This window comes from Puma concolor, chromosome B3 (assembly GCF_028749965.1).
Source record: "Puma concolor isolate L17-30 chromosome B3, mPumCon1.1.hap2, whole genome shotgun sequence".
In the NCBI taxonomy this organism is placed as follows: Eukaryota; Metazoa; Chordata; class Mammalia; order Carnivora; family Felidae; genus Puma; species Puma concolor.
This window is the reverse complement of record NC_141672.1, coordinates 58,823,589-58,841,892: the sequence shown is the minus strand read 5'-3', so window position 1 is coordinate 58,841,892 and position 18,304 is coordinate 58,823,589. Positions and strand designations below refer to the sequence as shown.

The 18,304-nt window shown below is 33.8% G+C and overlaps 1 long non-coding RNA gene across 8 annotated transcripts in view; it reads right to left on the bottom strand.

The window, feature by feature from the left end:
• LOC147579991 (uncharacterized) overlaps window positions 1-18,304 on the bottom strand; it is an 82,780-nt gene that overhangs the window by 53,804 nt on the left and 10,672 nt on the right. For 6 of the 8 annotated variants that reach the window (XR_015252399.1, XR_015252400.1, XR_015252398.1 and 3 more), the window contains exons 4-5: window positions 18,082-18,242; window positions 17,700-17,741 (exon numbers count right to left, since the gene is read on the bottom strand). This is a non-coding gene — a long non-coding RNA (uncharacterized LOC147579991). Of the gene's footprint in view, window positions 1-14,907; window positions 15,803-17,699; window positions 17,742-18,081; window positions 18,243-18,304 lie in introns of those variants that run through there. The other 2 variants (XR_015252403.1, XR_015252405.1) reach the window with 2 other exon arrangements.

The window sequence follows — 18,304 nt, the reverse complement described above, 5'->3', positions numbered from 1 at the left end:
TGTAAATAAATCAGGAAGACATTCATGTGATTTACCACTGCCTGCTTTTTCTGTGCATGATAAAAACAAGAAACAAGTATTGATTTTACTGAGAATAAAATCAATCAAAGCAAAACCAATGGCTTAATTTCAACTGCAAATCCTCAATCACCTTATTATCAACACTTCCATTTAAAGTCACAAAGCAGATCAAAATTCTACAATGTATAGTGAATACTCCTTTAAAATATAAATTCATATTTTTAAAAATAAAGGAAAATAAAATTTACTGTTGTGTTCTTTCATTTCCCATCAGCCACGTAATTTAGATTTTTATAGTGTATCATGTCTAGGTGTCTCATTCTCCACTCTGACAAAGAAGAAAGCGAAAGCATCTTTACCTTTTTATATAATGCTTTGAATCATAGCATTGATTGTATGGACTTATTCCTACGACTGTTAATTGAGAATGAACCTGCTGTGGGTTGATCTTTTACAATGAATTTGAATTCAGCATATGCATTTAAGAATCATCATTTATAATGTATTATTTACAATGTATATTGTAAAATGTATTTATGAAAAGGATAATGGAAATGTTAAGTTTACTAATCTTTAGGTATAGACATTAGTAGTTTGATTCAGTCTAGTAGGTTTTCCACATACAGAATCTTAAAAATAGTTCATGGGGCAACTAAATTACCCAGAATCTGGTGCTTCCTAGCTCATTTTTAAAAACCTGCATATTTTTCCATGTATTTTTATAGAAAATTGCTCCGGTTGGAACAATTGTGACACTTATCAGTATTAATGTTGGTAATTCATTATTATGTGTGTACAAAGGGTTCACTGAGATAGAAAAATCAAAAAGAATATGATCAATAAAAAGGTACAATTTGATTTTAAAAGGCTAATCCATGAGATTTTCAATGAAAGTGTATGAATATATTAAAACATTATATTTTTGTTCGAATTTCACATAACACTGGGGAAATAGGGTTCAGAAAATATAAATTAATTACTTCCAGGGGAAAGTAAAAAGTAGCTTATGATATATAGAGAGGCTATAATTTTTATGCTATGAGAGTCATGGGTATTTTTTAAACTTGTTACAATATATCAAAGTCTACCTGCATTACATTGATATTTTTGCTGTCAATTTAACTGTGAAATTAATGCATTTGCATAGTAAAATGCTAAATCTTTTGATAGATCCTCAAAAAATTTTCTCCAAAACTTCTGTGCCTAGTTATGCTTTGAGCACCAGAGTGTAAGAGTTCTGAATATAGATGTTAAGTAAAACACATTTCCTAATATTAAAAACAGTATTTAATGCAATTTTATTATCAGATCATTGTCTATTGAGACTTCCAATTTACCTATACTCCTTCATCATAATTTTTTCCTTCCAAATCATAAAAAATTAATATGTCAGTGCAAGAAGAGAGGACTGTAAATGGAGTAAGTCATGATTTGTAAGGAAGCCCACACAGAAAGGATTTTGTTCTGCTATAAGCCAACGTCTGAGGCAGGAATAGAAGAAAGAAACTAAAGTAAAATTAGTACTCTATTGTCAGGAAGAGGTGAGCTCTCAGAAGGCATTTCATTTCATCCTAGGGACACCTGGGTGGCTCAGTAGGTTAAGCTTCCGACTTTGGCAAAGCTTCCAACTTCAGCTCAGATCATGATCTCCTGGTTCCTGAATTTGAGCCCCGGTTGGGTTCTGTGCTGACAGCTCAGAAGCTGGAGACTGCTTCAGAATCTGTTTCTCTCCTTCTCTGCCTCTCTCTTTCTCTCTCTCTCTCTTTCTCAAAAATAAACATTTTTTTAAAAAGGCATCTCACCCTATTGGAGTAGTGTAGCACCTAACCATTTGGAAGCCTTGTGTAAAATGACTGTCAGATACTCCTGATCCCAGAGAAATGGCAGTGTTTCTACAAGGTCAGCAAAGATAATGGATCTCTACTCTAATGCAGAGATTTCAGAGCCCAGACACTCCTGAGGAACAAAACTAAGAAAGTAGATAATGGATATATTTCTCCTGGGTTGAAGACTTGAATTACTATTTGAAAATATTCTTCCTTGAAATAAGAGTCAAATTGCAAGGGAAAAAATAATAATAGCCCATAACTAAAATTATCAAAATATTATGGCAAAATCTAGAATCTGAGTGTTGGATTGAGGAGGAGAAAATAAAAGCATTATCTCTACAGTGTCATATTCTGGGAAAAGGAAGCATGGAACCATTTTATTCGTTGTAGGATATGTTGTAGGATAGAGTTGATACATTTACATATAGTGGAAACATATTAATTGATTATTGACATTGGGAATGTTTAAAAAAACACTTGACAAATGGAAATCTTAAAGGACCGTCAAAAATAACTAGATTAAAAGTGAGGATGAATAAAAGCAAATCAGGAAAGACAAGCAAGGGGCGCCTGGGTGGCTCAGTCGGTTAAGCGGCCGACTTCGGCTCAGGTCATGATCTCACAGTCCGTGAGTTCGAGCCCCGCGTCGGGCTCTGTGCTGACAGCTCAGAGCCTGGAGCCCATTTCAGATTCTGTGTCTCCCTCTCTTTCTGACCCTCCCCTGCTCATGCTCTGTCTCTCTCTGTCTCAAAAATAAATAAATGTTAAAAAAAAAAATTAAAAAAAAAAAAAGGAAAGACAAGCAAAAGATAGAAGAGAATGTAACAAAGTAAAGCAATCTTTTTTTCATTTAAGTTCTAGTTAGTTAACATACAGTGCAATATTGGTTTCAGGAGTAGGTAGAAGTCAGTGATTCATCATTTACATACAACACCTGCTGCTGATCACAGCAAGTGCACCCATCAACCATCTAGCTCATCTCCCACCCACCTCCCTCCATCAACCCTCAGTTTGTTCTCTATCGTTAAGAGTCTCTTGTGGTTTGTTTCTCTTTCTTCTCTTCCCCCTCCATTCCCATATGTTCATCTCTTTTGTTTCTTAAATTCCACATATGAGTAATACATAATTTTAAAAATGAACTAAGATGGGGCACCTTGGTGGCTCAGTCAGTTAAGCGTCTGACTCTTGGTTTTGGCTCAGGTCATGATCCCAGGGTCACCAGATTGAGCCCCACCTGGATGGGCACTGCACTGAGTTTGGAGCCTGCTTAAGATTCTCTCCCTCTCCTTCTGTTCCTCCCCGCCCTGCACGTGTTCTCTCTCTCTCTCTTTCTCAAAAAAACGAAACAAAACAAAACAAAAAAACCTTGAACTAAGATAAGAGTAGTAAAATCATACAGACTAAATATAAATTAATTTGCATTTTAAAAACAAATATTAATATCGAGATAAATCAACTTTACTATGCATTATAAAAAGGAAAATCTTAAAACAAAGAACTAAATGCTGAAATGTTGATTTATGTCAGATAATAGGCATCCAGGCAAATGCAATAAAGGAGGAAACAAAAATGGCAATATTACTATCATATTCAGAATCTAACTGATTTACTAGAGAAAAATAATTGAAGAGACAATTTGAATAATGCAATAAACATACAGCAATCGATAGACAAATTAATAAAGTTGCATCCTATAAATGGAAAATATATTTTACATGAAAAAAATAAATAAATTATAAAGCGTTCTAAAACTAGTGATACATCAAGTAGATCAAAAATAAGCACAGTGAGTGGGTAAATGATTAGAAACTCTGTAAGCACTTTACTATTGCATGATTAGTTATAAACCCAATGTGAACATAAAGAAAATTATCACTTAATTAATAATTTAGTACATGATATAATATGTAGAATACAGAATACAATTAACATTTTCTGTGATTTTAGGTATATAACATAACTCTAGTTTTTGGAGTTTTTTTTTTAATGTTTATTTATTTTTGAGAGAGAGAGAGAGCAGGGGAGGGGCAGAGAGAGAGGAAGACACAGATCCAAAGCAGGCTCCAGGCTCTGAGCTGTCAGCAGAGAGCCCAACGCCGGGCTCAAACTCAGGAACTGTGAGCCGAAGTTGTAAGCCGAACCGACTGAGCCACTCAGGCGCCCCAACATAACTCTGGATTTGATGTGTGGTATTAGAGGTTGTGCTAATCAAATAATATATTATTTGCCTGCTCTTGCTTATTTCTCCAAAGACTGTTATTTTGGAAAGACTGTTGAACTGAGAGGCAAATCCTAAACTTTGCATTAAGATTTAGCTGCTTTGACAATTTCAACTAGTATCTCTGAATGTCAGTGTACTTATCTTCTTCGTTTGCTTTTAATGTGGCACTCTTGAAAGTCAGAGACATCTCTGACCTCTAGATTACAATCAAAATATGTTTGTATTACTACTATTATCAACGGTGTTAATAAAAGACTGACTACCACGTAGTTGCAAATGGAAGGTATTATGCTAAGTGAAATTAGTCAGTCAGAGAAAGACAAAAACCATATGACTTCACTCATATGAGGACTTTAAGAGACAAAACAGATGAACATAAGGGAAGGGAAACAAAAATAATATAAAAACAGGGAGGGGGACAAAACAGAAGAGAGTCATAAATATGGAGAACAAAGTGAGGGTTGCTGGAGGGGTTGTGGGAGGGGAGATGGGCTAAATGGGTAAGGGCCATTAAGGAATCTACTCCTGAAGTCATTGTTGCACTATATGCTAACTAATTTGGATGTAAATTTAAAAAAATTTGTTTTAAATTTTTAAAAAAATAAAAAAAGACTGACTACCAAAAAAAAGCACAGATATCGAATATCTGCCAAATATAATTAATAAATCCAAGATATGCTATATTTCATCTAATTCAAAATTTTTTTATTATAACCATTATTTTATATATTACCAAGGAAGAAAAGAATTATGCCAATTAACTTACACAATGTTCTGTTATCATTTAAAATGTTTTATCCTATATTTATTGAAAAATGTATTTTAGTTTAGTATAGTTATATTTCATAAATACCACTATGATGCATACATGAAGGTAAAATAGAATACAAATAAATAAGTCCCTTCCACCTTATTCCTACTTGTAGACTTTGACACTTCTATCTTCTAAAGTTTTGCACACTATTACTTATAATTTAGTCTGTTGTGTAACTTTTAATACATCCGAAATGAAAAAAATTGTAGAAAAAAATAATGCTTCATCAAAGTTTATCAAATCAGTGGACAGACCCTTACCCAACTGAATATATGACAATTAAATACTTTCCAACTATGAAGACCTGATAGCAATCATTCTTTGGTTAATACAGTATCTGGAATTTTAGATCGACTGGTTCAATGGGAAATATTCTTTCTTTTTTTTCCTCTGGGAATTCTATGTAAATTACCTTTGTAAGCATAATTCTTTTTCCCCCATCTTACTCATAAACTTAACTAATAAGGTAAACACAAAGGCTAGTTTAGAAAAGAAAAGCTTGAGACTAGTAAAAAATGGTGAACCAAAGGGTAACAATGTGTTCTTAAAGACATAGTATCTATTGATAGAAATATGACAACAGATTTAAATTCTTGAAAGAATAAATTGTTTAGTAGATGAATTTGTACAATAAAATTACCCATTTAAAATGTGTTTTAAATTTTATTCCTGCATATTATGTCTTTAATTTGCCTGCTTTTCCCCAGCTTGATTACTTGATTCTAGAATCATTTCTACTATTTAAATGCCACTCTTTTCCTGTCTTGTTTCCTTGATTAAAACCCAGTCGGGTGTTTTCCCTTCTTTCTGATGACTACATTAGTAATCAGAACAAAACCAAAAAAGTTCTGAATGAAATTATTCCCAAACTTTCACAGTACTTTAAAATATGTATGAAGACTAAGTATCTTATCGAAAGAATTTCCATTGTTTCATGAATATTTTACTTTTCTTCTCTGGTCCATAACCACTGGCATATTTTTATTTGCATTTAGCTTATTTTCCATATTTTTAATCTATTGCATGATATTATTGTATGTAGCAAAAAGTAAAAACATCAGCAGAAAAAATAATAGAAAACACTGAAATCAATCTTTAAAATGGAATGTAGTAAGTTATAGGTAAAGATACAGTTTTTTCTTTAACTCAGTTTAATGGAGATCAGTATAAGTGCATTTTGAAAAATTTAGTAAATTACTGATGTTACACACTATTGTCATTAATTTTTAATTAAATATAAATTAACTAAGTTGAATATGGAAAGAACAAAATTCCTGTACTTTTTTTCTTCCATTCGTACTACAAGGTCAGAATGGTTCATCACCTGATTGGTATTCCAGTTACCAAGAAGGAGTTCAAGTGATGGAAAAGACCTACTTCTTCCACATAAGAGTACAAACCAGAATTCACATGTCACATCGAACCAATATTCCATTTGCCATCACTAGTCACATGGCCACACTGGGCTTAAGGGAAGGCTATGAAATGGTCGGTATGTAAACAATGCAGAACGAACATAGTGCAACAACTGGCCCTATCAGTCCCCCCAACTTACTTACAGCGTGTGTTGATGACCATTACTTTTTTAAATAATTTATAAGAGTAATATATTCTTTCACCTGTTTCTTAAGAACTTTTATTGTTTTAGTTTAAATCTTTAGAGAGAGGTCACAATTTTAAGGTACCCTGTAATTCATGCAAGAAGGCACATATGAATATGATATATTATTCCATACCTTAGAAAGAAGGTCTTAATTATTGCTTAAATACACCATTAATTCCATTTTCCACTTTTCTGCTTTCTTTGACTTTCTTAATTAGATTGGACAAGACTCTTCAAAATACACCGTTCTTTTTGGAATATTTTTTTCTTCTGGAATGTAATAATACTTAAAAATTTAGAACTACTTAATATGGCATTTCTTTGCTTTAATTTAAAGGAAATTTTGCATGCTCTGCTCATTTTTTAGTGATAAAAGATAATTAAGCAGTATTAGCTTCAGTTTATTGGCCAAGAATAAGTAACTTTTCATTACATAGTCACTTTTGCACAGTACTAGGACTCTTCAAGTATTAAACAAGAGAAAATGACATTTGAATTAGAGTTAAACATCCAGATAAATTGTTTTATATAGCCACAGTCTTAATATCAAATCTGTAAATATCTCTATACGCATACATACAAATGTATAGATACGACAGAATATACATACATGTGTATGTTTTGTGTGCGCATACACACACACACACACACACACACACACACAAATCCAGCAAGAATCTTGGGCACAGAGTCGATTTAATATTCGTTAAAAACAGGGGTGTCTGGGTGGCTCAGACGGTTAAGCGTCTGACTCTTGATTTCAGCTCAACTCATGATATCATGGTTTGTGAGTTTGAGCCCCTCATTGGGCTCTGGCCTGACAGTGTGGAGTCTGCTTGGGATTCTCTCTCTCCTCTCTCCCTCTCTCCCCACTCCTCCCCTGATTGCTCTCTCTCTTTCTCAAAACAAAAAATAAAATTAAAAAAATATCCATCAACAAACAACACTGGAAGTCTCAGCAAAAAAATAATTGAGACAGGTTATTTTAGAAATAGAGTTTATTACATTCAATGTAATGAATAAACTATACTTATTCTATAGAAAGAAATAGAAGTTTTCATATTGAAATATGGATTAAAGATTGTGATTGTTTTCCTCTAATGCAACCCATATTCCTCCAAAGCTGTAATACAAGAAGAAAGTTGTGAAAACTCTGTATAGGAAGACCTATTTTCTACAGCCTACTTCATATGGAAAGCAACAAGGAAAGTCTCTTGGAGAGCAGAACCAGGGCTTAGAGCAGTGGGGCAGTTCCTTCCAGAGTGTTTATGCATCCAAGAATCTCAAAAATGTTGCTGATGGAGAGATGGCTATACATCATACAGACATATAGAACAGGATGCAGGAACTGGATAACTTCAGGTTTGTCTTGTTGAGAACCGGCTGAGTGTATTATTTGAATAATAAGCATAATGAGCATAGATATTTGGGTAACTAGAGGGGCAGACTATAGCAGAGAATATAGTTGTATATTCAAACATGTATAATCAATACACTTTTTATTAAAAGAATCCAGTTTCATTTAAGGACGTAATACATACAGGAGAACAATATAGTTTGTCACATCAAATGTTTTGGATGATGATGGATCATTCTAGAGAAACTGCAGGTGAAACCTTACAACTATATTTATGTTTGATTTTACTGTAATGTGCTGTACCATTGAATCTTATTGAGTTTTGTTTAAATTCAGTGTATCTTAAGAATAGAATATTTCTTACCTTTTCCATTATTACTGATGCAAAATCACATATTCCTAAACTCAGAGGTTTTTGTTTTGTTTTGTTTTGTTTTGTTTTTCCTATGTGATCTGCTATCTTAGACTCATCATCTCCATTAAGCAAGACATAAAACAAATTGTGGTGTCATTACAATATTAACTAGCTAGAAACACTTTACTCCCTCTACTTCCCTCTTTGCCATCTCTCCCCTGAAATACTCAATCACAACTGGCCATGTTAGAGAAATCAGGTATCAATCAACTATTTCCAGAAACATGAATAAATTACCGTTAATCAAAGATTGAATGGATTCATAATGCCAAACAGCAGGACTAAAGTGGAAAATGGGCTGGAAGTCATAGTGTCACCTACTCATGCATAATATGCACTGTTTTCCCCTTTCCAGAGCAAATGTTAGGCAAAAAGTCAGTCCTACTGAATAAGCAAAATGAATAGCTCTTATTGTATGTGTGTGAGGAAATGAAATATTGAAAAAGAAGGAAGTGGAAAAAAAACCACAGGAGTGAGTCTTAGGTGATTGTGTGTATTATCACATTGGGAATAAAAGAAGATCTAATAAGCCAATGTTTTATTTTTTGTTTTTGTTATTTTTGCAGTTTGTTGTGGTTTTGGCTTTATGTGCCCATTTCATTGTGGTAAATATAACAGAGTGTTCCTCCTAGAAACAAATTCCCATGCACATCTTCAATTCCAGGAAAAGCAAGATAAATAAAAATAAAATGTCCCTTCCATTAGAAGAGACTCACAAGATAAATTCTTAAAAGATTTACCTTAAAAGATTTACCTTAAAACTTACAAGCCTGATTAAGATGTATTCTAACCACAACTAAATGGATACTGAAGATGGGGAGAAGGACTGTTCTTCCCCCTCTATTAGGGAAAATCCAGGAAAAAGTCTCATTTCCATATGTTCTTTAAAAATATTTTGCAGCATGGGGGCCTCAGGGTGGCAGTTCAATATCTGACTCTTGATTTTGACCCAGGTCTTGATCTCATGGTTCATGGGATCGAGCTAGCATGTCTGGCTCTGCATGGACAGCACCAAGCCTGCTTGGGGTTCTCTTTCCCTCTCTCTCTGTCCCTACCCCATTCACACACTCACTCTCTTTCTCTCTCTCAAAATAAATAAATAAACTTACAAAAATATTTTGCAGCATGAGAATAATAGGGAAGGTTTCAGAGAAAACTTCACTTTCAAAAGCGATTTACCACAACAGACAAAAGCAAACTTTACAAAGTGACTATTTTGGTGTTCTCAAAATCAGTCCATATTTTAAAATCTGTGGTATTCTTTTATAATTGTAAGGTATCTAAAAATATTCCCAGTAATGTTTTCTGTTTTCTGTTGTGTTGTATACATAAAATACTTATTAGAGAAATTCTTTTTAACTAATTTTAAAAAATGAAAAAAGAATTAGTAGCTTGATAAGCAAATAAAATAGGTATTTCTTTCACAATTAAGTAATGTTTCATTTTACTATTTTGCCCTTTGTCATACAAAAAGCAATTAAAACTGGATCAAAAGTGAAGATGACATAGATGTCTATAATACCTACGTGTATACTCTCGAGAAATGACCAATGAGGTGTTATGAGAAAAAAACTAATAAATCAAAAATAATGAAAAAAAAGCAATGAAAGATGCATCAGCAGATCCAGAAAGTATTCAAAAACAGGAAGTACTGGGATGAAATTTACAAAGAAAAAAACTAAAATCAAAAACAAAATAAACCTGAAAATATATGTATGTATATATTACATATGTATATATATATACACATACACACACACACACATACACTGGATACACACACACACCTGCATGCACATACATATACTGGAAAGAATTTGATAATATGATGAAATTTTATAAAAATGGATTGCTATGGGTCTTACATTTTATAAAATTGCCAAAAATGCCATGTATTTGTCCCAAGTAAAATCTCAACAAATTCCAAAAAGCAAAATTTCTCCATATACACTGACTACAAAGCATATATTCAGTAATTTTAAAAAGTACATTTGAAAATAAAATATGCTCAATTGGAAAATTAACAGATAATCCTTCTTAATAAGTTTAGGGTTAACATAAAACTGAAATTAGAATTAGAATAACTTTAAGGTGAGCTTTGATATAAGCAATCCATCATATAAAAATGCAAATTTTATTGACTAAGGGACACTCAGGAAAAAATGTGATTTTATATTAAAAAACTCTATGAAGAAGAGCTAGCAAATATTAATTTCAACGTTTTTTATTTTTTTTTTATTTTTTTTTTATTTTTGGGACAGAGAGAGACAGAGCATGAACGGGGGAGGGGCAGAGAGAGAGGGAGACACAGAATCGGAAGCAGGCTCCAGGCTCTGAGCCATCAGCCCAGAGCCTGACGCGGGGCTCGAACTCACGGACCGCGAGATCGCGACCCGGCTGAAGTCGGACGCTCAACCGACTACGCCACCCAGGCGCCCCTAGCAAATATTAATTTCAAAACTATTACAAAAGTAGTAAAACAAGCTAACAAATGACTTAAAGGAAGACAAGCTAAAATGGACAACAAAGTTCATAGTTAAGAAATAAAACAGTGAAGCAGTAAGTAATAATAAATATATGGGTCAATGACACTGATACATTTTTTGGAAAATAAAAAAAAAAAGAGACAAACATCTGGTGAGTCAAGATGAAAGAGAAAAACCTTAAGGTAACAATATAAAATGTATGGGGTAGGCTTTGAAAAATAAAAAGTGTGGGTAATTGTAAACTTACAATTTTAAAATTATTTCACAATGGATGGTTTTTTATACTTTAAAATGAAGAACATTGTCATAAATGTGGTAGAAAGTATGATCAAACCAGTAAAAATATTAAAAATCAATTTGGTAATCAAAAAGTTACTTGTAAAAGGTACCCATCCCAGAATGTAATATGGGCAAATCCAATAAAATCTCCAGGAAAAAAACAACATATATATAAATATTTAATACAAATAAAAATATTAATAGCTTCTCAAATAATTCTACATGCGTAAATTGGTCACCAAATCTAAAAAAGAAACAGGAAAAGTTTTTTAAAACATGGAAGTAGACATTTTAAATTGCATACTAAGATATTAATATAACAAGTCTGGATTCATCAAGTCCAAATAAGATTTATCACAGGCATGGGGCACCTGGATGACTCAACTGGTCAAGCGTCCAACTCTTGATATCAGCTCAGGTCATGATGTTGCAGTTTGTGAGACTGAGCCCTGTGTCAGCTCTGCACTGACAGTGTGCAGACTGCTTGGGATTCTGTCTCTCCTTCTCTTGCTCTGCCCCTCCCTTGTTTGTGCACTCCCTCACTCTCCTCTCTCTACAATAACTAAATCAAAACAAAAATGCTTTGACACGGAAAGCCTCAAAACCTGAATTAATGCCACTGAACTAACAGATTGGAGAAAATAGAACACATGCATTCAGGCAATGTATTTGATTGTCTTTAATATACATTCAACTGGGAGAAAAAACACAGTATTCATCAGATTTATAACATAACTAAAGTGAAGTTTTTTATAAGCACTCCTTCCTGATGCACAGTGAAGAGAATGATGTCTTCTACCACCACTACCATTAAATGAGTTCCTGGCTAACCTAAACAAAATAATGTAAAGGAATACATTGTCAGGTCGAGGGGCGGGGGGAGAAAGAAGGGGAAATTTGGATACAGACAAGGACAGAAGAAAAATCGTGTGAAGACACAGAGAGAAAATGGTCATCAACAAGCCAACAAGAGACGCCTCAGAAAAAATCAAGCCTGCTGACACCTTGATCTCAGACTTCTAACTTTCAGAACTGAGAAATCACATTGTGTCCTTTAGTCCACCCAGTCTGTGGTACTCAGTAATGACAGCCCTAGCAGACAAATGCAAGTCACTTCTGAAACTCATTTGTTGAGTCCATATTTAGTCAGGAAAGAGCCCATCTTTCCAACCAACTGCTTAACAAATGCCAACATTAACACTGCACTGCCATCTGCTCTTGAATAAAGAGGGACATTTCTGTACCCTGCAGGCTGTATAAGAGATGAAGCATGGCATGGCAAAAGCAAGAGAAAGATTCATCTTCCAAGAATGTTTCACAGTCTATCCTTAGAGCCATATGGTGCTCCAAAACAAAAAGTATTAATGGAAGCTTACGGCTTTTCTCCAATATGCAGTGACTAAATTCCTCCTCGCTCAACTTATACCTGTATAATTTTATGAAGATATTCTTCAAAGTTATAGGTATGTTGGAAGAACCCTTTTCTGCATTCTAATGATGATAGGGGATTTTTATGAATTAAATATTTTGGATTAAATCTCATTGATGATTTGGGAGACAGGATGTGTCATAATTGGGTCTTCTCACACGTCCTGGAGATGTAAACTACCTTTTAACTAAAAATTATTTAGCTAAATATTTTGTGCCTTGATATTATAAGAAAGATATGGAGTATTACAAGGAACATTATATGAGTTGTAATAAAGAGACTGACCATTTTTGATGACTGCTGAGTCGTTCCTAAGCCTCACCTTCCCTTTCCCCTTTGATCCTACAGGACAGGCTGGTAAAGCTCTCATGTGCCTCATCTTTTCCGAGGAACTTTTCTCCAGTCCTACTTCCTGGCCACTATAAAGACCCAAACACAGTCCCTCAGTTTTGCTCAAACCAGCCTGGATCGGCTTGTGCCCTCCCGGTTCTCCCTGAAGCCTCTTGTGTAAGTAATAACATACTTTTTATTACATTCTCTTGGTGTGTGGAATATCATAAACCTGGACATAAAACCGCATTTTAGATGGGACCCATCCTATTTCTGCAGTGTAACTCAAAACACTATGAAACTCATTTTTAAATTTTCAATATATGAACTGAGTAGGAGCCAACTCTTTTTATCTTTTCTTAGCAGTTTATAAATAGAGAAAATAAACTTAAAAACTGTATAGCTAAGATTCAATTCCCATTTCTGCTCTTTAACAGCTGTGCTAAGTGGGATAATTATTTAGTTTACATTTATCTCACTTTCTTCATCTGAAGAAAAATGTTTAATAATGCTTACTCCCAAGGTTTTTTAATGATTAAACCAAAAGAATATATATAAAGCTTCTGGTGTAGTTCATGGGATATAAGGCTCAGCATGTTATTTTTTAGTATACCATTATAACACAAAATTAAAACGGCTTAAAGAAAACAGAAAATAATTTTATAACATTTACTTCTAGATAACAAATCATAATTCACAAGGCCTATTTTTAAATAAATTTGATTCCAAAAAGTATCCTAGAATTTCCAATGAGAAAAATGTTTAGTATCTTAAAATTTCCATGGTTATGCTAGTAATCTCTGCTAACTAAAAATAATTCAATTTTTTCAAATCATTATCAGTAAATGTTTTGGTTCTAAAATATCTCACTTTTTCAATGTATATAAACATACATTGTATCACTAACTTCTGCTTGTAAAACTTGACCTAAGTGTTGCATGAAACAATGGATTATTTAAGACTCCAATAATATTCCTTCAGTACTTAGCATAAGAGATGCCTATAGTGATCCAATAGTTCATTAATAAAATCAGAATAGTTTGGAACAGTATTATTCAACAAAAAGTTGCTTGTAATGGAGTTTTATGATAGCATAACTGTGTATATACAGAATATATAATGCATATGATCAAATAGTTTACTGGTTAAGCTGTAGTCTGAGTATTATTTAAAGATAAAATATGAGGGGCACCTGGGTGCTCAGGTGGTTGAGTGTCTAATTCTTGGTTCCAGCTCAGGTCATGATTCCAGGGTTGTGGGATCAAGCTCCACATTGGGCTCCATGCTAGGCCTGGAGCTTTCCTGGGATTTTCTCTCTCTCTCTCTCTCTCTCTCTCTCTCTCTCTCTCACTCTCTTTCTCTCTGAAATAAATGAAATGAAAAAAAATTTTAAATAAAATATGAATCTCTTTACCTTTGAATTAATTTTTCTGTGAATTCTAAAATTGCCCTAAAAAGTAAAGTCATTAGAAAATGAAGTAAAATATGTTTGATGAGGAAAAATAACCTTTTGAATATAAAAAATTACTTTATTACAATTATAATTTTAAAAGATTACTGAGATGTTTTACTCTGCTTTTTTCCCTTTATTTCTTTTTAAAATCTAGTCTTATTACAATGACATTAAGTAGAATATTAAATGTATATTGCAGATTTGATTTATAATATCCTTACAAATATAATAGAAAAGCCAAAATAAGATAAAATTTATTTATGTATTCTTTACCTCATTACCTTCATATATTTTCTTCCTTTTCCTTAAATTTTTCCTTAATTTTAATTTATTAAGTAGCTACCATGTCCCATTGTTCAATACATACCTCAAATAAATGTATACTCTGGACTTTCATGGATGAAAATTTAGGAACTGTGAACCAAGCTTCTGTGAAATACTCCTGTCTTTTACAACTTTATTGGGAAGAGTCAGCATAAGAATTTGTGTGTTTGTGTATGTGTGTGTGAAATGTGAAATGGAAAATAGTCTGTCTGTCAACTCTTTTAGAAAGAGAAGCATCTGAATATTACAAGAAAAGTTAATTGATTCCATTTTCTGTACTCATAAGCCAGAGTGAAAAGTGGAATGTTAGACTCATATAAATTAATACTACTGTAAAAGTGGAATATTAGACTCATATAATATAACAATACTGTCTTAGTTTGTTTCAGCTGCTTTAAAACAACAACAACAACAACAACAAACATAGACTGATTTACTTCTTTGTGAAAGTAAACGTGGTATATGTTTCCAAAATACAATGGTGGGATAGCATAGGATAAACATTTCCATTCCAAAGGGAAAGGCAGGAAAGAGAAGAATGACAAGTCTCAAGTAAGTCCAAAATTTATCAGGGCAACAACATTGACTTAAGGCTTGAGAATAATCCTCTTTGGCTTGAGGATCTGACTTCTAGGTCCACTGGAGTGACAACACCCCCCTGCCCCCTACAGCTCATTAGGAAGAACTTGCAGTGGTTCTGCCTGGGCCCTGCCCTCAAGGTGGCTTTCTGATTGGGTCCCATGGCTCTAGTGTCTCATGCCCACAGCCCTCTCAGTGTAGACTGGTATTTGGAGTCCCTGATTTCACCTAGTAGCCCTGTCCTTTGAAATATAGGTGGAGGCAGCAATCAATGCCCACAGAGCTCTGCTAGGCACAACCAAAGTCACAACTCTCTGCAGGGGTTCTACCCCTGGGTTATTGGGTGGAATTTCCCTGGCCCACCTGAAGATTGTTCCCTTTGAAACCACTTTATCCCTCACACCCTTGCACTTGAGGCCTATGATGGGAGTGCTGTCTTGATGAACTCTTTGGGGTCGTTCCATCTTCTTGGAAAATAACTTCTGACTTCTGTTGAGATGGCTGATTCATATTACTCTCCTTATCAAATAGTAGCTTGGTCATATCCTTAGTGTCCCTATCTTTTTGCAATATGGATAGGTTGATAATTTTCCAAATCTTTAAGTTCTGCTTCTTTTTTGCTCAGCAACTTCACCTTTAAGTCACTTCTCTCTCACATCCTGCTGTAAGCAGTGGAAAGGAGTCAAGTCACACCTTCAATACTTTGCTTATGATTTCACCAACTACGTATTCAATTTCAATGCTCCCAGGATCAACAGTCCACAAAACACCAGAATATGAATACAACTTAATGAAGTTCTTTGCCACTGTATAACGACAATAACCTTTCCTATAGTTTTAAATAACATGTCTCTCATTTCCATCTGAGATGTCATCAAAATGGCCTGTGTGGGTAAGTTCTGCCAACATCTGTTCACAATTACTTAAGTATTCTCTAAGCTTGAGGCTTTCTCTAGAATTCTCTTTCTATCTGAGACTTCACAGAATCACCTTTAATTCTCTGTTCATGACAATGTATGATTTTCCTAGCATGCTCTTCAAAACTCTTCCAGCTTCTGTCTGTTACCACAGCCACTTCCACAGTTTTAAGTATTTGTGTAACAGCACCCCACTTCTGTTAGCAATTACTGCCTAGGCTATTTGGGTTGCTACAACAAAAACACCATAGAGTAGGTGGCTTTAAAACAATGGAAACTTATTTCTCAAAAGTTCTAAAAGCTGGGAATTGCGACATCAAGGCACTGGCAGATTCAGTGTCTGGTGAGAATCAGCTTCCTGGTTCATAGAGGGCTGTCTTGTTGCTGTGTCTCATAGTGAAGGGATAAGAGGGGAGCTCTCTGGAATCTCTTTTACAAGGGCATGAGTCCCATGCATGCCGGCTCCACCTCATGACCTTATCTCCTCCCAAGGTCCCACCTCCAGTTACCATCACACTGCAGGTTAGGATTTAAATATATGATTTTGAGAAGGACACAATTATTCATTCTATAGGAACCACCATCTACTTAATAAACATGTTGAAAGAACTTGAAAACTTTTTTTTTGTTTCCTTTAATGCAAAGCTATCTTTCTGCCTGTTTGTGATGAAAACCCAGTGAAGAATAGTTAAGTTCAAGTTGATATAACTTGTGTTTGGAAAGTGGAGCAGTTAACCAGAACTAGAAGCTGTCTGTCAATTGCAGATTGTAAGAATTCTGATAGTTCTTGATGAAGAATAAGAAACGAAAGATTTTCACATAAAAACAGCGAGGGGGACAAAACATAAGAGACTCTTAAATATGGAGAACAAACAGAGGGTTACTGGAGGGGTTGTGGGAGGGGAGATGGGCTAAGGTAAGGGGCATTAAGGAATCTACTCCTGAAATCATTGTTGCACTAGATGCTAACTAACTTGGATGTAAATTAAAATAATAAATTTAAAAAAATGAATAAATGTTAAATAAAATAAGATAAAATCAAAGAAAGAAAAGAAAGATTTATTTTCCTCCACTGTTGTCAATACGTTTGTTGTGTCCTGTGAAGTTAAAGAATTTTTCAAATAAAATTTCCAACTCTAGAATTTATACGTCTGTCTTTTAATATAAAATAAAAATTATAAATAATTAACATTGAAGCATTATATTTAAAATAAAGTTGTTTGGCATTTAAGTTGAAATTTATTTTCCCTAAGAGTACTTAAATACTAGATACTTATCTTTTGGATTGTTTATTATTCTAAACCTTATTAAGCAGTGCATTCTGCAAATAACATTTCCACAAGAAGAAAATTTTAAGACATAAAGATATTTCTATCTACAAAAAAGTATGAAAATATTCCAACAGCGGCAATTTACAGGTTGTACATACAAAAGAACACTATTATTCCGATACTTAAACATCATAAAGATATTAGCTATTTTCAAAGATAATCAAAGTTTTATAAAAGAACATCACACCTTAGTTACTATTATTACCATTCCATAAACCACAAAAACATGTATTTCCATAAAAAAGGAGGCCATTGTATTTGGTAAATTTTCTTGCAACAAGAGATAAATATCATAGAAATTCATTACTTACTTTGAATTATGAAGATAAAAACAATAGTTTGTGAAGGAAATCCTGTAAGTAAAATGTTGATTATTAGTTGTGTCTTATTTCTAGCACTCTCTTATCATACATTTAATGTTAATTTAAAGTTATTTAAATCAGGGTAGTTTATACTACCTTAATAGCAGATATATTTAATATATCATGTAATTAAAATGATTACAAAATAACATCTTCATGTTTTCTAAATTGTACAGATCTTTTTAATCTTAGCCTACTTTATTGGGACCTATTTATGTCCATGCAACATATTAAAAATGATGTTAGGTAATATGTGAATTACTTTTTAAACATCATATAAGACTAAGGTAATTAAAGAGGAAGACTGACCAAGTTTTTGTTATTTACTAACCACGCAGCTGTTGTGTTGTCTTCCTTGATCGATCAGTTCCTGCAGGGGTCAAGCCGTTACGGTCACCCTGCAAAAGCAGGGGGCACTTTCACTGAAATTTGACTGAAATGTCAAGAGTAGTACATCACACAGAGCAGGGATCTCAAGGAGGTCTGAAGTGTCTGGAGAGTGCCAGAAAAAGAGACTGGCTCAGGAGCTTTTATTGCATTTAAGGGTGGGGTAC